General features: G+C 38.9%; 1 protein-coding gene across 21 annotated transcripts in view; it reads right to left on the reverse strand.

The window, feature by feature from the left end:
- Positions 1-218: 218 nt before the first annotated feature.
- SOX2 (SRY-box transcription factor 2) overlaps positions 219-16539 on the reverse strand; it is a 1239357-nt gene continuing 1223036 nt past the window's right edge. For 20 of the 21 annotated variants that reach the window (XR_012751674.1, XR_012751671.1, XR_012751669.1 and 17 more), the window contains 2 exons: positions 12543-12683; positions 219-665 (listed from right to left, as the gene is read on the reverse strand). The gene's annotated coding sequence lies outside the window, so the exon portion shown is untranslated. Of the gene's footprint in view, positions 666-12538; positions 12684-16539 lie in introns of all 21 variants that reach the window. The other variant, XM_075340581.1, reaches the window with a different exon arrangement.

Consider the following 16539-nt stretch of genomic DNA (forward strand, 5'->3'; position numbering starts at 1 on the left):
TCATTACATATTAGTAATGCCCATCAGCAGAGACAGGTAAATATACAAAAAAAAAGGTCAAAACCCAGGATGAATGGTTAAGATTTCATTAAGAAACTGGATGTTTGTGGCAGTAAAGTACACATTCAGGTGTGTAATATGTGTGTATCATAGTATGGTGTTTCACTACACGACCATGAACTTCACATTACATCAAAGAAAGAACGTTAAACCATGAAAACATTAGAATATGTAACGTGTTTAATATTTTAATTTAAATCTTGCTTCATTTGTGTTTTTTAGATATGCTTCAGAATATATATCTATAAATACTATCCTGCATTTTTCATAGGAAACATTTGTTAGTTATCTATCAATGTATCAGAATCATATGATTTTTTTGTGAGATATGAATTTATTAATGTAAAAAAATTTTTGGTTTGTTCTTGTATTTGATATTTTTGTTTTCGGGGTTTTTTTTTATTATGTAGTCAATATAGGCAGCAAACTCTTGGAAATATTAATCAGTTTCCAGTATTCAGAATGACTGAAAAGGGCTCCAGAAGATGAAGAGTAGAATAGAGTGACCCTTGTGGGTGGTCTTCAGGTGACAGATCCCCCTTGTCATCTCGTAAAAGAACTGGATGAAGATTACAGCTGGGCGTCTTCTTCTTCCGGATAGGGATCTACAAAATATATCAGGCATTTATTTCACAACTTTAAATAAAAAATCCAGGTTGTAATTATTCATGATATAGCATCATGGAGAAGGTGCCACCTTTGATTGTCCTCCTGGGTACATTCCTGCACTCATCAGATTAGAGACACACAAGGCCAATCAAGATCCATGGACACAGTACAAAGCATTCATTAAGTACATAAAACCCATAGAATAGTATGCCTGCCTCATAATCAGGTTTTCACCAGCACACTATAGTTAAGGAGTAAGCGGACAGCCCTGAGAATGGCAGCCACTGTTAGGAAGAAGTCATGCATATAATTGACTATATTTAACATAACCATTTTAATGATCAATTATTGAAAGTGCATTGCTTTAATTGGTTAGGGCTACAATTTGTCCAAATCAACTTTATATGTTAAAAAAGGGCCAGGAGGCTAGCTGAACAGGTTGTGTGATTGCCTTGGGCCAGAGAAGGGATTATGTGTCATTGTGTTATCACTTGCTGGATCTTTACCATGACATGACAGTATTAATCATTCATTAGGCTTGTTGTTAATGGCACTGGAACCTGACCGCATGCTCTATGGGGATGCCGTGTAATATACTTAGGGCTGTCCTGCTGCTGCCCAACTGCAACTTGCAATAACACAATTACACAATGTACAAAAGGGTTTTGCTCATTACTCGTATGATATGGGTACATAGACTAATCTAAAAAACAGAGCTGATTAAAAGCAATAAATGTAAACAACAAGTATGGAAAGTATGTATCATATCAGAATACATGGTAAAAAGATTGTCCAAGCTTGGGGCAAAAGTCAAATCACTCTACAACCGCAGACTGCCGGATTCCCCGGTATTCTCCTTGTTAGTTGGCAGTCATGTGACTTTATATATGCAATTTGACTACTTGCGGTCACGTGCCGATTAGATTCGTTCAGTTTCTTTTATTAGAAGTGTATTAAGAGAATCGGGATGAGACGTGACCACAAGTAGTCATATCACATATGGAATTCCCATGATCTCAACTAGCAAGAAGAATACTGGGAAATCCGGTAATCTACAGTAATAAAGAGTATGCGCACACATTTAACACTAGAACTACTGAGGTAGTCATTTTGACTACTTTGCACTATGTATTTTTATATAGGTGTCACGAGTCCAGTAGTTCTAGTGTTAATATTTGGTGAAGAGATTTCTGCACAATTTCTGCATCTTTTGCCAGAAAAAAACGCAGAGGAAAAATTAGCATTTTTGACTCTTTTTTTGTTGCAGGTTTTCAGTGCAGATTTTTCCCATTCATTAAAATGAGTGAAATCTTCAGCAAAAATGCTACAAGAACTGACATCCTACAGATTTAAATCTGCGCCAAATCTGCAAGGAGGAAGCACTCAACATGTGCATGAGACTTCAGGGTAGTCATTAACTTTGCTGGTATCAGGATTCCCTTTAAACATCAAAAAACGCAATAAAAACGCAACATGTGCACACATTCTAAAGATCCGTAAACACAGATTAGTGATGTGTCGGTTGCGAACGATCCGACACAAAGATCCGGCTCCCTGCTGTGACTGACAGGAGCCGGATCCCCAAAGAGAGCCACTAAAATCTCTAGACAGCTCTTTTCGGCTAAATTCCGTCTACTCAACAATCTAATTGGTCCCTTATAAGTGAGCGGGGTTTAATCACGGATGGACAGCGTTTCGGCGGCGTTACTATAATCTTAAATATATGTTCACCTGGGGTGAACACATATTTAATAAGGAGCCAAGAACGATCCAAATGAGCTGGCTCTTTTTGGTGAGCAGAGCCATGGGAATCGGATCACCAAAAGAGACTGCCCATTACTAACATAGAACAACTGGCAGCACAACACGACCAGCTGAATGGTAATTTTTTATCTATCGGCGCTGATTTAGTCTGTGTACCAAACCAAACGATGCACACTGAGCGATCTATAGGCTGCCAAAGTTCTCCACAGTGCGAGTCCTATTACACAGGACGAGGCATCGCCAAAAACGATGATCTTTGTGCTGCACAAAAGATCATTTCACCTGAATGAGTGTTTTGCTCGTTGATCACATGATCGGCAACCTGTTTAGAGGGCAAGATAATGGTGCAATGAGTGTTTCTAGCAACACTTGATGATTATCTTGCAGTGCTAATGCCCCTTGACTGCAAACTTTTGTCCCAAGCCTGGACAACAATCTCTTTAAGCTCTGTAAATACAGTTAGTATATACGGTGAGAAAAGCTCACAGCGTATACAGCAAATGTATCAAGAGAGCTCCATTCACCCGATACAGGCTAAAAAATGTCCTTTTGGGGGATGGTGTGAAACAGTAGACAGATCTTTCCTATACAGAAAACAACTTATACATAAGTATACGCTTTTTTGCAATAGGTCTCCAAGGGCAACATATGCCACTGTATGCCTATACATACATGGAGGCCTTGTGTCAACGGTATACGTCAGGGATTCTTCCTCATGTAAAAGGCCAATAAAAGGCTCAGACGTAATATATACACCAAGATTTACACAAGTGCTATGGATGCTATCAGTAATGTAGAAGTGGGGCTAGACATCTACAGTAGCTCCTTGCCTTAGGGGCACTTTGCATACTATGACATCGCAAGCATCGGCTTGCGATACCGAGCGCAATAGTCCCCGCCCCCGTTGCAGCTGCGATATCATGGTGATAGCTGGCGTAGCGAACATTATCGCTACGCCAGCTTCACATGCACTCACCTGCCCTGCGACGTCGCTCTGGCCGGCAAACCGCCTCCTTATTAAGGGGGCGGGTCGTGCGGCGTCATATCAACGTCACACGGCAGGCGGCCAATAGAAGCGGAGGGGTGGAGATGAGCGGGATGTAAACATCCCGCCCACCTCCTTCCTTCCGCATAGCTGGCATGAGCCGCAGGACGCAGGTAGGAGATGTTCCTTGCTCCTGCAGCTTCACACAGAGCGATGTGTGATGCCGCTGGAACGAGGAACAACATCGTAACATCGGTCATTTCCAAATAATGGAAATGACCTATGCTACACCGATGATACGATTACGATGATTTTGCGCTCGTTTATCGTATCAAAAAGGCTTTACACACTACGATATCGACTGTGACGCCGGATGTGCGTCACTTTCGATTTGACCCCACCGACATCACACCTGCGATGTCGTAGTGTGCAAAGTGCCCCTTAGACTAGATACTATTTGTTGGCTGTGTGTCAAGTTGGATACAAGTATGACAGATGAGGAGAAGTTACTTATGGAGTCTGTCTCCATTCTCAGTCCTTATATTGTAGAAAGTTCATCCCTGTCTGTTATTGTACATTGTATATAATTATATATGGACAGTGGCAGCAGGATACGTGTATGTGCACAAGAAGTATCCATGCCAGATGGCATTAGCATCATCAGCGAACAAATTTAGGGATGTGCTGCAGAAGCCTGAGAGGTTGGGAAGTTCCCCCGGATGGGAACAATGGGGGCTGCTGTTGAATATTTCCCTTCACTGGCCGCCAGCACTGAAATGCTCCTGCCTAATGCTGCCGCTGCATAATGAATGCTCGCTCCCCTCTCACCCCTCCCTCCTGTCACTGAGAAAGTTTCTGCACTGGGCAAATGTGACATTTATTGATGGGTAACCCCCTGCACTCTGGACCACAACAACTACCAGCTTTGTTTTCTGATAAATCTATATGGATAGATAGATAGATAGATAGATAGATAGATAGATAGATAGATAGATAGATGGTTAGATGGATAGATGGATAGATGGATAGATGGATAGATAGATAGATAGATAGATAGATAGATGATAGATAGATAGATAGATAGATAGATAGATGGATAGATAGATAGATAGATAGATAGATAGATGGATAGGAAACAGACAGATAGATAGATAGGAAACAGACAGATAGATAGGATAGATAGAGGGATAGATAGATAGAGGGATAGATAGATAGATAGATAGATAGATAGATAGATAGATAGATAAAAAGATAGATAGACAGGTAGATGGATAGATAGATAGGAAACAGACAGATAAATAGATAGGAAACAGACAGATAGATAGATAGAGGGATAGATGGATAGATAGATAGATAGATAGATAGATAGATAGACAGGTAGATGGATAGATAGATAGATAGATAGATAGATAGATAGATAGGAAACAGACAGATAGATAGATAGAGAGATAGATAGATAGATAATGGATGGATAGATAGATAGATAGATTAAATTATAGTATTTCATAAAATAAATAAATATGCATTGCATGCAACTTTCTGTTTCCTTGAAATAAACTTATTTAGGAAAAGGATTATTATTAATTTACATTATTACCAGTATAGATAGATATATAGATAGATAGATACATAGATAGACAGATAGATAGACAGATAGATACACAGATAGAGGAATAGATAGAGGGATAGATAGATAGATAGATAGATAGATAGATAGATAGATAGATAGATAGATAGATAGATAGATAGATAGATTACTAGGTCCGGTGTGGACACAGACTGCATAGGGTCCCTGTAGAAGAACAGAACATAGCCCCTTGCTAATAAATAGGTTATCATAGAGCACCCGCTTATGTCTCTCTAACAATCCACCAGTGATTCTGAGCTGTGAAATGCATCAGTTTTCTTTTCCGGATGATAATATTAAGTTGCTGTAAAGATGGTAGAAGCCCTCTCCTCCACACACCTACTGAGACCCCTGTAGGATGCTTACTGTATGTACACTTCTATTGGAGAAAGCTAGATAAATAGAAGAGAAATATTGATAATTAGATCCTTGCAGGTAGATACATTTCTGTCTACTGTTTACACACACATTATATATTTTTAATTATTTTCTGGTTTCCTTTTAATAAGTACTAGTAGACTTAGATGTCACACTTTTAGCAGTAATCCAGATATATGACAATATGGATCTCATGAGGTCTACACCAATTCTGTGTGATGTCTACAAGTTGTCATAAGAAAATTACATCAGCCCTGGCAATTTAAAGGAGTCCTCTGGGACTTAAAGATGGAAGCGGTCTAGCTATAAAGGGGCAGTATTTCTATTCTACCCCTCACTGGCACCACCTTGCTGCTTGCATTGTGCTGCTCGGAGGTCAAACTCCTGGGAATACGTCATCCCTGTTAAAGTCCTTTAACCTAACAAAATCAAGATGGAGCAAAACTGTCTTTTTTGTGCTTTCTAAGTTTGTTACTATATACAGTACATATAATGTTTGGACTCAGATCCTGTAGAGCCTTCCGTGTTCACAAAATATCAACGGCACTAAAACCTCCCGTTCTCCCAAAGATAGGAAACTGGTCCCGAGGACTGTAGTATGTATAGACTGTGCATATGTCTGTTTCTAATCTATGAAGAGGGGTTTTTTTTACAAGAAACCATGATTTCCCATAAGAATATATGTACGAATGTCCATTCCTAATCATTGCCCAGTGTAAACCTGCCCAACGACTCAATGGCAAATGATAATTAAAAATAATCTGAGAAACCAGCTCAAAACATGAGGCTTCTTTATTTATATACAATGCATAATGACGGCAAACGTCACATCAACGCGTTTCAAGTGCAAGACGCACTCTTGGTTATGATCATGACCAAGAGTGCATCTTGCAACGCGTTGATGTGACATTTGCTGTTACTATGCACTTTATATAAATAAACAAACTTCGTATGTTTTGAGCTGGATTCTCATATTATCTTTATTCGTTTGGAAGCCATGACGAGGCTGGATCTGGGACTCCATACCGAGGATGGATGACATGGTGGTGAGCTGGACTTTCGTTTTCTTGCAAATGATAATTTGCTTGTCTTTATATCGCATCTAAAAATGATCATGCGTGAAAAGAGGGAAATTAACAATTACACAAACGATCACTCATAAGACACCTTCAAGACAACTGTAACAAAAAGTATTGGCGAACAAGCGATCTACAGGATAGATGGACACAAAAAGGTGGAGGACTCTTTATTAGCCCATGTGTCAACGTTTCAGTTCTACGAAAGAACCTTTCTCAGACAACAATGAGTGCATCAAGTGGATATATATATATATATATATATATATATATATATCTTCCCTCTGTACCAGTCTGTCTATTGAAACTTGTATATGTATTCTGTAAGTAACCCCCTTCTCATGTACAGCACCATGGAATCAATGGTGCTCTATAAATAAATAATAATAATAATAATCAATCTGTAATACAGAAAAAAGGCATTTTTTATGTATTTATGGGTAATATATTACTTAAATAACGTCATACACTGTGTAATGTAAATGTGATGTGTGTATGAAGCCCCCTGCTCTAGACTATGGGAAGTGAGCGGATAAATGAGAGTGTTGGAGCTGTTTGTGGCATTATTTGTGCACTTGTGCCCCCTCCTCCTCCTCCTGCTTCTCCCAGGATCCGATGCACAAGGATGAAGAATGCCATACATCATCACAGTCCCCTGCTGTCCCTGCTTAAAGTGCATCAAAGCTGACATTGTTCCACGCTTGGGGTGAGCCAGCAGAGGAGCACTATTGTTCAGGCCCCCTCTATGGGGAAAGTTCTCTTTGAGTGCGAGCTGTCACCTCTGTGACTTGTTCCCAAACAGGTAGCATGTGTAATAAATTGGAACTGTCCACACCGGACAAAAAGTATGTACAAATATATATATATATATATATATTTATTTATATGATATATATATATATATATATATATTATTTATTATTATTATTATTATTATTTATTTATTATTATAGCGCCATTTATTCCATGGCGCTTTACAAGTGAAATAGGGTATACGTACAACAATCATTAACAGTACAAGACAGACTGGTATATATCTACATATAAATAGGTGTGTGTGTATGTGTATATATATATATATGTATATATATATATATATATATATATATACACATATGTACTGTATATGTATAAATATTTGCATATATGTAATTACGTATGTCATATATATATATACTGCATATGTATAATAAAATTATATTATATAAGCAAAAAATAATAAGACTCATGAGCTTTTAGAACTTTTTTTGTAGTTTTATATAGGAGTGCAAATAAACCTACTATATCATAACTTAGTGCTCAGAAGAAGCAATGATATGCGAGTCTTAGCTCTTCTATAGTTGTACAGTCAGTGTACTGCAGATCAGCAGAAAGGCTAAGAGGGGGGTTGTAGACTTCTCCGAGGCCTGATCTGCAAGTCTTGAGCCTTGTGGAGTGTATTTACTCTGGGAATATCCAGGCTGTTGCTAGGCGCTGCACACAACAGCATTCCCCATAAATCCCGCGTTGAATGGGCTGGTAGGAGGGTAGGAGGGAGAGTAGGGGCCAGACATCCGAGGTACCCTCCATATCCAAACAGTTCATTTCCACAAGTCATCTCCAGAAATCTCTACAATTACTTTGCTATTGTTCTTGCTCTTCCCTGCCAGGGTCCCCCCAGCCAAGACTTGGAGTTATTAAATAATAAAGCTATTGTGAATTACATTGTTGTTCAGAAAAATAGGCCAATTATCCGCTCTTATTTGCCATAAAGATCATATTAACTCGAATTAGTAGCCTCATGTGTCACTAGTGGTTTATTTGTCTTGCAGAGAACAATCCGTGCAGACAGCAATGTCGGGGAGTGGGGTAGATGGTCAATATTACCTGCCGGAGATTAGGTGATACCAGATTCTGTCCCGACTAATAATAAGAAATAAAAATATAAAAATGGCCTCAAGAAAATTGTTGGTTGTAGTAACATTTCTGAGGCTGAGTTCACATGTCCAGTAATCATCCGTTAGAACAGATCCTGCAGAGATCCATTGGGAAAATTATTTTTGCTGGATCCATTTTTTTGACATGGAGGACAGATCTGTTAATGGATTACTATTATCTCCCATTTAAAATGGATCCTATGAGAGAAAAAAAGGGATCCATTACAAATACAAGCATAACGGATGACTAAATAGCAATCCACTAAAGGATCCGTTCTCCATAGCCTCAAATGTTAAAAAAACAGATCTGGCAGAAATCAGTTAACAACTGACAAGAAAGTTGTGTTTGCAGAACGTTTTTGCCAACGGATCTCTGCAAGGTCCATTCTAACAGATGATTATGGGACATGTGAACTCAGCCTTACAAGTTTCATGCTCCTTATGAGACTCTTCTGTATGTACATGAAGCTGCACGAGTCTGTGTTTACATAAAAAGCGGACATGAATCTATATGTACCTGAACAATGCACATGGGTCTATATATGTACATGATGAATGCATATGGGTCTGTTTGTACCTGATGGATGCACATGAGTCTGCATTTACCTAATGGATGCACATGAGTCTGCATTTACCTAATGGATGCACATGAGTCTGCATGTACCTGATGGACGCAGATGGGTCTGTATGTACCTGTTGGATGCACAAGGACCTGTTTGTACCTAATGGATGTACATGGGTCTGTATATACCTGATGGATGCTCATGGGTGTATATATGTACCTGATGGATGCACATGGGTCTGTTTGTACCTGATGGATGCAGATGGGTCTGTATGTACCTGATGTATGCACATGGGTCTGTATGTACCTGATGTATGCACAAGGACCTGTATGTACCTGTTGGACGCACAAGGACCTGTATGTACCTGATGGATGCACATGGGTGTATATATGTACCTGATGGATGCACATGGGTCTATATATGTAGCTGATGGATGCACATGGGTCTGTATGTACCTGATGGATGCACATGGGTCTGTTTGTACCTGATGGATGCACAAGGACCTGTATGTACCTGTTGGACGCACAAGGACCTGTATGTACCTGATGGATGCACATGGGTCTATATATGTACCTGATGGATGCACATGGGTCTGTATGTACCTGATGGATGCACATGGGTCTGTTTGTACCTGATGGATGCACATGGGTCTGTATGTACCTGATGGATGCACATGGGCCTGTATGTACTTGATGGATGCACATTGGTCTATATATGTACCTGATGGATGCACATGGTACTGTATGTACTTGATAGATGCACATGAGTCTGTATGTACCTGATGGATGCACATGGATCTATATATGTACCTGATGGATGCACATGGGTCTGTTTGTACCTGATGGATGCACATGGGTCTGTTTGTACCTGATGGATGCACAAGGACCTGTATGTACCTGTTGGACGCACAAGGACCTGTATGTACCTGATGGATGCACATGGGTCTATATATGTACCTGATGGATGCACATGGGTCTGTATGTACCTGATGGATGCACATGGGTCTGTTTGTACCTGATGGATGCACATGGGTCTGTATGTACCTGATGGATGCACATGGGCCTGTATGTACTTGATGGATGCACATTGGTCTATATATGTACCTGATGGATGCACATGGTACTGTATGTACTTGATAGATGCACATGAGTCTGTATGTACCTGATGGATGCACATGGATCTATATATGTACCTGATGGATGCACATGGGTCTGTTTGTACCTGATGGATGCACATGGGCCTGTATGTACCTGATGGATGCACAAGGTACTGTATGTACTTGATGGATGCACATGAGTCTGTATGTACCTGATGGATGTACATGGGTCTATATATGTACCTGATGGATGCACATGGGTCTGTTTGTACCTGATGGATGCACAGGGGTCTGTATATACCTGATGGATGCACATGGGTCTGTATGTACCAGATGGATGCAAATGGGCTTGTATGTACCTGATGGATGCACATGAGTGTGCATGTACCTGATGAATGCAGATGGGTCACTATATACATGAGCTATGTACACGTAGGTCTGTATGTACATTAATGATAAAGGTGTGTCTGTATTTCCATGAATGCAGCATTTGTCTGTATGTGTACATACTGCATATTGGATCTCTTACGTTACAAATTGCAAAGTATCTACAGAGAGACGATTTGTTTTATGGAAGCTATATCACATCTATGATCACATTGTGAACACACAGTGGACTTTGATAGACCCGCTGAGTAGGCTCTTAACATGAAAAAGTATGGAAACCCAACATTAGGCTTCTTGCTTTTAACATATTTTGACCTATCAATATTTAATCTTTATTCAAACAGTATATAGAGATAAGAGTGATGCAAGTGGACAAAAAATGAGCATCAAATGGTGTCTGTAAAATCTCAAGACTTTAAGCATAACACTTAAAGCAGGGGCAGACATAGAATTGACGCAACCAATGCAGCTGTGCAGGGGGAGAGGTAAGGGGGCTCACTCCACCTCCAAAGCAGGACATAAAGGAGTGTAGTATGACAAACTAATGGCCACTGAAGGGCGCAAAGAGTTTCCTTGCACAGGGACCCTCTTCTGTCTCTGTCCGCCTCTTACTGGTAGACCTCACCACGACTGATGTCAATGTGTGTGGGTCTACCATTACAAAGATGCTGCACAAACTAGATCTACCTGGAAGGTGTGACCGGAGGGAACCTATGCTGACCAAATACAACAGGTGAAAAGTGCCTATGTGCTCTGAATACACAAGACAACTGTACAATTATTTGGTCACGGTACCAAGAAAAAAAATTGCTGTGAAGCAAAGTGATAAAAACATCTGAATCTGGGGCAGAGGGTATGTGAGGATACAGCGATGCGGGAGAGCGAGGCTTAGCTTAAAACGTACATTGTAACATGGCAGTGATCAGAAGGATATTTATTTTATTCCCTTATATAGCGCCATTGATCTCATAGCCCTTTTAAAATGTGATACTAGTGAAACCACAGAAGAATAGCTAAAAAATAATAGCAGATTCTGGTATGGTTATTCAAAGCCCATGTCTGAACCCACCAAAATGCTGGAAAGGAGAGTGGGGGGTTTGTATGCAAGAAATCCTTTAAACATATCCATGGTCGGCTGAAACCACTGGACAATTAAGTTGTTTGCATAACAATTGTCAACTGCCCTCAGATAACACCCAGGAAAAACTCCCATTGCATATACAGGACATATCCATAGGCTCCCATGTACAATGTGCGTCATATAAGGGTATCATTCAGAAATATGCCAGGCCAGAAGGCATTGACTTGTTGTTTTTTTGCTGTATGGCATAGTAAATATATATAATGTATATATATATATATATATATATATATATATATATATATATATATATATATATATATATATATATATATATATATATATATGTAAAATTGTAAAATTGACATACAACTACTCTAATTATTAAAAAGTATTATAAATTATTATAATTTATAAATTATTACTGATATGATATTTATATATAATTAGGAGATACTATATATATATATATATATATATATATATATATATAAAAATATACATATATATATATATATATATATATATATATACTTATACTATATATATACAGTATATATTTCCACGATGGACGCTAAGCCACAGTATGACTATACATTACATAGGTTCAGTATAGGCCGCAGCCTTCTATCATAGGTGTATCTGTAGAAATTCTCCTAAGCTATTCTAGAAAACTCAAACACAATGTGCACTGAGCCTTATCAGAAACACTTTCGGGGGATAGATTTTGCTATAGTAGACACTGCCATATATTAGAGGATTTCATTAGATTATTTTGACCTCAAAAACAAATTGAATATTTTTTTTATATTTCTATTAATATCCTATATATTTTTTTTTTATTATTATTATTATTATGTTTAAATAAAGATCAAATAATGATATGAAAATAATAATTATATTATTATTATTATTATTATTACTATTAACAATAATAATTATACTATGTTACACTGGGTGTCCTTATTTTGTAGCATCAGTGCTGATCTCAGTTACCTACACAGAATATTTCTATGGGTAAGTGTGTGGACATCCTCTTCTCCAGGGCCTGCCACTCTGATCCACAGCGGTGGGCTTGGATTCTGGCCTGTGTATGACACTCCAGCCTCTGATGAAGTTGTGCAGTTTTCTCTCCAATTTCCTGTAAATGTAATGAAATCCATTTACAGTGATGCAGAAAATATCTTAACTCCACAAAAAAAAAACAATAATGTCTGCCTGTCATTTTTCTGCTCAGCAGCTTGCAGTGAAATAGCAGCATCCACTTGAAGGTGATGCCATTTGTACTCAGATAAAACTTTTCCGCTTACATGGGTTTTTATAAGCAAACAAGCAGGCAATTTTCGCAGTGCAATGCTCCAGCAGGTCCACCAAGGAGGCCTAATCTGCTGCATGCAGGAGGACACAGGCTGCAGAGGTGACAGTGACAAGAAGTCTCTATTACCAGGGCACTGGAGCCAGGGCTGGGCTAATCCTGCCTGCGAGCACTGCACTCACTATATACAGCAGGTACATGCCCTATACACTGATTACTGCTAATGATGATAAAGCTACCATTAACCAGATGAGTGATTCACCTATTAATCTTCATAAATAATTGGCTGGTTGGGAGATATCATCTGTGAAAGGGTCAAATGTACAAAGTGATAATAAAAGCAGACATGTCTTAATAAGACGTACAGATTATTTGATTTATTCTCTATGAAGAATGACAGAAATTCAGTGTTTGTCATACAAGTGACAAATGTTCATTAAAGGAGCCTTGCTGGTGCTACTGTATAGCCACTTTGTGAGCTGAGCACTGTGTAAGAGGGTGAGTTGATGCCATGCTGGCTGGCAGTGTGTGGTCTATTGTGGAGAATGTGCTTTTTTGGCTGAACACACAGACCCCCTCCCTCCTTTCCCATCCCCCAGCAGCACTGCACCTGCACTGGATAACCCAGCTCCTGGCATTTTCCAGAACAGACTGTTCAAGTAGAAGACATCTCTGACAGGACTCAATTCATCCTGCTTCCAACCATCCCATCCATTGATTAGTGCTCATCACAGATCCCACAGGACACATATTTGGGGACATCAGACCTGTACTTACAGCTGCATTAATACAGGAACTGAGAATATACAGGAGATGATCAGCTACAAGTCTTGGAGTCAGGATGTGTCAAAGTAAAAAGTCCCTCCAAAATCCCTCTAGGAGAGTTCATAGGGTATATAATGAGGAGGGGGCGAGGGTAGACAACAGCAGTGCTCCCCAAATAAAAGCAATATATATGTAGAAGGCAAGGAGCTAGCTAATGTCTTACATGTCAAATAGATGAAACAGATAGATAGATAGATAGATAGATAGATAGATAGATAGATAGATAGATAGATAGATAATGGATAGATAGATAGATAGATAGATAGATAGATAGATAGATAGATAGATAATGGATAGATAGATAGATAGATAGATAGATAGAGGAAAGATAGATAATGGATAGATAATGGATAGAATGGATAGATAGATAGATAGATAGATAGATAGATAGATAGAATCATAGATAGATAAATAGAATCATAGATAGATAGATAGATAGATAGATAGATAGATAGATAGATAGAATATATGATAGATAGATATTAGATACTGTAGATAGAGATAGATATTAGATAGAATAGATAATAGATAGGATAGATAATAGATAGATAGATAGATAATATATAGATACATAGATAGAGGGATAGATAGATAGATAATGGATAGATAGATAGATAGATAGATAGATAGATAGATAGATAGATATAATCATAGATAGACAGATAGAATATATGATAGATAGATAGATATTAAATAGACAGATAGAATATATAATAGGTAGATAGATATTAGATAGATAGAATAGATAGATAATAGATAGATAGAGGGATAGATAATAGATAGATAGACAGAATATTTAATAGGTAGTTAGATAATAGACAGGAAGATAGATATTAGATATATAAATAAATAGCTGAATAGATTAATAGATAAATAAATAATAGATTGATAGATAAATAGGAGATAGATCATATAGATAGATAGAGGGATAGCTAGATAGATAGATAGATAGAGGGATCGATAGATAGATAGATAGATAGATAGATAGATAGATAGATAGATAGATAGATAGATAGATAGATAGATAGATAAAAATACATTATACAGATGAATATTTATTTGTTATTACATACATTCTTGGAATGCTTTACATTTTAATGTAAATATTTAATATTCCTAATACTGTCAAATTATAACAATGTAATTATATCCTATTCTGTCTATCTATCTATCCTGAATGTCAGTAAAGATCACCCACAGCTGGCCGTTCTCCATATTCTTCCCTGTCTTGTTAGTGCATAAGTCAATAATAGTAATAAATGATAGGTCCTTATTATGGTTCTCCTTCGCTCAGCCATCCTCCGTATTAGGATCAGACTATCTATCCCGTCCATAATGACATAGAGTGTACATAGAAAACACCGAGCCGTTATTGTGGCTGGAGGACGCCACTTTGGTGAAATCCCCAGATGAATGTACCGGTGTCACCTGCCCCTGACACCGTCTGCCCCGGGGACACGACCCTCCGCACCAGGTACACAGAGGATACATGCTGCGTGACGGGAGATGCTTCATTTGTTGGCAAGAGTACTATAAAACGACGTCTCCCCCAACGGCGCGGTGCTGGGCATTACGTAATGTAACCATTAAACCAGCAGTGCTAGTGCTCAGTACTCAGTGCCCAGTGCTCAGTGCCTAGTACTCAGTGCCCAGTCCTCAGTGCCTACTAGTACTCAGTGTCCAGTGCTCAGTACTCAGTGCCTAGTACTCAGTGCCTAGTACTCAGTGCCCAGTACTCAGTGCCCAGTCCTCAGTGCCCAGTGCTCAGTACTTAGTGCCTAGTGCTCAGTGCCTAGTACTCAGTGAGTAGTACTCAGTGCCCAGTGCCTAGTACTCAGTACTCAGTGCCTAGTACTCAGTGCCCAGTACTCAGTGCCCAGTCCTCAGTGCCCAGTGCTCAGTACTTAGTGCCTAGTGCTCAGTGCCTAGTACTCAGTGAGTAGTACTCAGTACTCAGTGCCTAGTACTTAGTGACTAGTACTCAGTGACTAGTACTCAGTCCTCAGTGCCCAGTACTTAGTGCCTAGTGCTCAGTGCCTAGTACTCAGTGCCCAGTGCTCAGTGCCTAGTACTCAGTGACTAGTACTCAGTGCCTAGTACTCAGTGACTAGTACTCAGTACTCAGTGCCTAGTACTCAGTGCCCAGTGCTCAGTACTCAGTGCCCAGTGCTCAGTACTCAGTGCCTAGTACTCAGTGCCTAGTACTCAGTGCCCAGTGCTCAGTACTCAGTGCCCAGTGCTCAATGCCCAGTGCTCAGTGCCTAGTACTCAGTGCCTAGTACTCAGTGCCCAGTAAATATAAACTGTTGATCTGATATTTCAGTAATTATCAAGTATATAGATGCATTGTTCCTCTCTGTCTGTGACAACAAGTGAGTACGTCCCTATCGGTACTGTAGACATGACTGGCGCACATCGGAGAGCGGCATTAAGTAGAACTCTGCCTCATTATAGCTCGTCTGCAATACTATAACGAAATGAAGGCAGGATTATATGTCTGCGCCTAATGGGGGCCTACCAGGACCTAAGTCATTCAGTCTGAAGTATTGCACTTATAGACACAAATAAATTAGCGCCCTAAAACACAATTGAATATCTGTTATTACTTGGGAAGAGGCATTGTGTTATTACCATCTCAGTGCTTGAAAAGAGCTAAAGACTACATAAACCATTCTGCTGAAATGTCAGGAGATGGAAACATACACTCACTGGTACTGCCTGTGGGATTTACCCTATTACTCCTGAAAGGTTTTATATATGTATATATATATATATATATATATATATATATATATATATATATATATATATATATATATATACATTTTTATATATATATATATATATATATATATAT

The sequence above is a fragment of the Anomaloglossus baeobatrachus genome, chromosome 3 (genome assembly GCF_048569485.1).
Source record: "Anomaloglossus baeobatrachus isolate aAnoBae1 chromosome 3, aAnoBae1.hap1, whole genome shotgun sequence".
Lineage (NCBI taxonomy): Eukaryota > Metazoa > Chordata > Amphibia > Anura > Aromobatidae > Anomaloglossus > Anomaloglossus baeobatrachus.